The sequence below is a fragment of the Sinocyclocheilus grahami genome, unplaced genomic scaffold (genome assembly GCF_001515645.1).
Source record: "Sinocyclocheilus grahami isolate Dianchi unplaced genomic scaffold, SAMN03320097.WGS_v1.1 scaffold61.1, whole genome shotgun sequence".
NCBI lineage: Eukaryota > Metazoa > Chordata > Actinopteri > Cypriniformes > Cyprinidae > Sinocyclocheilus > Sinocyclocheilus grahami.
Window position 1 is genome coordinate 1291542 of NW_015505240.1, and position 5313 is coordinate 1296854.

The 5313-nt window shown below is 47.1% G+C and overlaps 1 pseudogene; it reads left to right on the plus strand.

Moving 5' to 3' along the window:
• LOC107584627 (rhotekin-like) overlaps window positions 1-5313 on the plus strand; it is a 15558-nt pseudogene that overhangs the window by 7819 nt on the left and 2426 nt on the right.

Consider the following 5313-nt stretch of genomic DNA (forward strand, 5'->3'; position numbering starts at 1 on the left):
TTAAGGAACCAAACTTTGTCGGCGTCCCTCATATCAACCAGACACAGCCAGAGATGGCACTCCTGGATCACAAGTGTGGACATCGCACGACCCAGAGAACTCACAGTGAACTTCGTTGCTCGAAGCGCGAGGTCAGTAGCGGTTCGGAGCTCTTTCAGAACTTCCGGATCATGACCACCCTCGTGTAGGTCCATCAGTGCCTTGGCCTGATGAACCTGCAGTAAAGCCGTAGCGTGTAAAATGGAGGCAGCTTCTCCACAGGCCGTATAAGCATCGCCGACGAGAAAAGAGATCCTCTGTGTCGGGGAGAGTTTGCTCTTTTCCTAGGTGACCTGAAGGCCCAACTGGCGGAGGTGCGAAAGCACCAAGTCCCTGTGTGCACACAACTGATGCTGCAGGGACAGCCCGGAGGGAAGGACCTCGTACTGATATGCTCGTCCTTTGTACGCGAACCGCAGAAATGGTCTGAGGCGCGGAAGGATCGACACATGAAAGTATGCATCCTTCAGGTCGATTGCTGCAAAACAATCTCGGGGACGGATGCACCCAAAGATGCGTTTCTTCGTCAACATCTTGAACGGTAACCGGCGAAGGGCCCGGTTCAAGACATTCATATCCAAGATTGGTTGTAACCCACTGCTTTTCTTGGGTTAGGTCCATCAGTGCCTTGGCCTGATGAACCTGCAGTAAAGCCGTAGCGTGTAAAATGGAGGCAGCTTCTCCACAGGCCGTATAAGCATCGCCGGACAAGCCAGACGAGTACCTACAGACCCGGGAGGGGAGGCACGGTCCGCCCTGCCGGGTGGAGGCGGTATTAGGACACAATTGCATCGCATCCGACCGCTCCACCGGGGGGGACCCTTGTATACACCCTAGCTGCACCACCGTCGAGGGTGGTGAGGGAGGAGGAACCACCAGGTCGGTTTCCGGCAGTAAAAGGTGCCGTCCATGACCTGGTGACCTCCTCATGCACCAAGTTAGCAAGGCAAATGTTAAGAATTGCTTTTTTATATGCAACTAAGCATTAATCCATCCCATAATTGATATTTATTATATTTAGAAAGAAATTACAAAAAGATGGGTCTCTTTTGGTTTACAAAAAAAGATCAGTTTATTCACAATTCATTGCTTGTCAATTTGATTTAAAAGTGATTTTTATCATTTTTGATTCAGCAACTTTATAAATTTCATTCATAAGAAATCTTCCTCAAATGTATCTTAGGCAAAACAAAGATGCTGCAGGGACAGCCCGGGGGGAAGGACCTCGTACTGATATGCTCGTCCTTTGTACGCGAACCGCAGAAATGGTCTGAGGCGCGGAAGGATCGACACATGAAAGTATGCATCCTTCAGGTCGATTGCTGCAAAACAATCTCGGGGACGGATGCACCCAAAGATGCGTTTCTTCGTCAACATCTTGAACGGTAACCGGCGAAGGGCCCGGTTCAAGACATTCATATCCAAGATTGGTTGTAACCCACTGCTTTTCTTGGGTACAATGAAATAAGGGCTGTAAAACCCTGTATTCATATCGGCTGGAGGGACCGGCTCTATCGCATCCTTCGCCAAATGTTAAGAATTGCTTTTTTATATGCAACTAAGCATTAATCCATCCCATAATTGATATTTATTATATTTAGAAAGAAATTACAAAAAGATGGGTCTCTTTTGGTTTGCAAAAAAAGATCAGTTTATTCACAATTCATTGCTTGTCAATTTGATTTAAAAGTGATTTTTATCATTTTTGATTCAGCAACTTTATAAATTTCATTCATAAGAAATCTTCCTCAAATGTATCTTAGGCAAAACAAAGAACAATGACGGACTTACTCAGCACAGTCATATCCAAGATTGGTTGTAACCCACTGCTTTTCTTGGGTACAATGAAATAAGGGCTGTAAAACCCTGTATTCATATCGGCTGGAGGGACCGGCTCTATCGCATCCTTCGCCAGTAGGACTGCGATCTCCGCATGCAAGACAGGAGCATCGGCCGCCTTCACTGTCGTGAAGCGGATGCCACTGAACTTGGGGGGATGCCGGGCGAACTGAATCGCATAGCCGAGGCTGATAGTCCGCAGAAGCCAGCGAGACGGGTTGGGTAGCGCTAGCCGGGCACCCAGATACCATGCAAGCGAAACCAGCGGAACCACCGCCGTACCCGCAGTGGGGCAGCAAGGTGGAATGCAGGGACCCAACTCGGGAGGCTTGTGAGCGGACTGAAGAGGGGTCTGAGTGTGCGGTGCAACGCTTACCTGGTTCCACAGTTTGGCAGAGGGTTTGTGAGTAGGGCCTTTGTTGATGCTCTCGTACCGCCCGCTGCTGCCTGCTGGCGATGGAGGAGGATGAGTGTGGTCCGGTGCTGGTCCGTCCGTGACTCTCCGTGCCCTCCTGGGAGGTGCCTTCACCATCCCCCAAAGAGCAGCTTCCTCCCTCTCTGGGTCACCCGTCCCGGGGCCTCTTGCTCTATCGCTCACCACCAGGTTTGACGGGGGCCTGGACGGGTGGGGCGGCCTGCCTACGCCCAGCTCCACGGCCCTGCTTGCTGGAGGCTGCTGTGGATGCGGCGCGGGAGCAGGGTCGGACGCAGGGGGCCACCCTCGGCGACGAGCAGACTGGGGTGCTGCAGCCGGCGGAAGGGTGGAGGCAGCAGCTGCCCGCCGGGGCAGGGTGTGGCGACCCGCCTCAGTCTGCTTCTGTGCAGCCGAGAGCTGCTGGGCCAAGCTCTCGACCGCGTCGCCGAAGAGGCCGGTCTGGGACACGGGCATTAAGGAACCAAACTTTGTCGGCGTCCCTCATATCAACCAGACACAGCCAGAGATGGCACTCCTGGATCACAAGTGTGGACATCGCACGACCCAGAGAACTCACAGTGAACTTCGTTGCTCGAAGCGCGAGGTCAGTAGCGGTTCGGAGCTCTTTCAGAACTTCCGGATCATGACCACCCTCGTGTAGGTCCATCAGTGCCTTGGCCTGATGAACCTGCAGTAAAGCCGTAGCGTGTAAAATGGAGGCAGCTTCTCCACAGGCCGTATAAGCATCGCCGGACAAGCCAGACGAGTACCTACAGACCCGGGAGGGGAGGCACGGTCCGCCCTGCCGGGTGGAGGCGGTATTAGGACACAATTGCATCGCATCCGACCGCTCCACCGGGGGGGACCCTTGTATACACCCTAGCTGCACCACCGTCGAGGGTGGTGAGGGAGGAGGAACCACCAGGTCGGTTTCCGGCAGTAAAAGGTGCCGTCCATGACCTGGTGACCTCCTCATGCACCAAGTTAGCAAGGCAAATGTTAAGAATTGCTTTTTTATATGCAACTAAGCATTAATCCATCCCATAATTGATATTTATTATATTTAGAAAGAAATTACAAAAAGATGGGTCTCTTTTGGTTTGCAAAAAAAGATCAGTTTATTCACAATTCATTGCTTGTCAATTTGATTTAAAAGTGATTTTTATCATTTTTGATTCAGCAACTTTATAAATTTCATTCATAAGAAATCTTCCTCAAATGTATCTTAGGCAAAACAAAGAACAATGACGGACTTACTCAGCACAGCATTGCCTACATTCCTAAACATATAGGCCATTTGAAATACAACAAAGAGTGAGTGATCAGGAATGGGAGTGTTACTTATGTAACATAATATCAATAAAGTAATACAGTATAAGGGCTATCCATAGCAGTCCATTTTACAAATAAGCTTGTGAATGTTCAAATATCGTCCATCTTAATTGATTATTTAATGGAATTTTAAAAAATGAAATCATATAAAGGTCACATTTCAAGATTATTGCTGTTGCATTAGAATGAATTAAATTAAATTTACACACCTAGAGATTTACTTTTTACTTTCCTTTTTATTTCAAATGCCAAAACCAAGTTAAATTTTTGAACAAAAGAGAAACAAACAAAATGTGGGTGGATGTCTTAAAATAATCTTTGAAGATAATTTAGTGTCCCGTACTGAAATGAGTGCAAGATATTATTACCTCCTGTTTCATTAGTATTGTTTATGGTGTACACATTATATATTGCCTACAGTTGTTACACATCATCGCATGCCAATGTGCATTGGCTCATTTAGTTTACACTCGAAGTGGATTGGCCTCTCTAAGCGAGATCCCAATTTGTCGGTCTCGGAGTGACCGACTGAAAGGGAGCTCCACGGTAGTGTAGACGAGGGTCGTTTTCATGTTAAAATGCCGATTTAAAATGAAAACGCACTAGTTTAAACAGGGCTTGAATCTTTTGTTTGTTTGAGTCCAAAACATTCTTCGTACAATATAAATGAGCTCACAGAGGCCCTCAATATCACCTCTTGTCCTCAGGGTCCCTAAATATCACCTCCTGGCCCACACATCTCTGACCCTGTGCCACGTACAGAACTCTTTCCGAACCCATGACCTGACAATAGCAGACACAGGTAGGAAAACTCTTGATTCTGCACTTTTTAATGGAATATTTCAGAACTTTTTAAACAGAGCCTATTATATGTGAATTTGTGTTTACATATTGAGTCCAAAAGTCTGAGAAAATAAAAATGGGAATTACATTTCTGGGAAATTAGATTTTGAATCCAACATTTTCATTAACAAGGTTTTTGGATTTTTAAAGGTTTGTTAACTCAGACCACACTGTATCTCTATGCACATGATAGCATGTTTGTTTTTGATCCTTTCTGGCTTAGTTTTTATCTTTTTCATCTGCATTTTAGAGGAGTCTTCGTTCTGGTTGCCACTCTATGGTAACGTGTGCTGTCGGCTCGTGGCCCAGCCTCTCTGTATGACTCAAATTGTTATGTGTGGAAAACTCAGAATTCGGGTTTGTAAAAGATGATGTATTATTGTAATTAAAAAATAAATAACCAATATTTCCCAATTCCCTATTCATTCACCTTTCATGTATTTTTCTACCCAAGTCAGATACCGATCCTGAAGACTGGAGAGATGTCTACAGTGTCCTGAATGGGTCAGAAAATGTTACAATGTTACCAGCAGCAAGGCGATACAGACTCTTTAGAGACACCGCTATTCACTATTCCCATTAATAAGGTGAGGAGTATCAGTGTATTTGGATGATTGATACACTGCTCTCATAGAACAGTTGTACCGCAGTGGGGCAGCAAGGTGGAATGCAGGGACCCAACTCGGGAGGCTTGTGAGCGGACTGAAGAGGGGTCTGAGTGTGCGGTGCGACGCTTACCTGGTTCCACAGTTTGGCAGAGGGTTTGTGAGTAGGGGCTTTGTTGATGCTCTCGTACCGCCCGCTGCTGCCTGCTGGCGATGGAGGAGGATGAGTGTGGTCCGGTG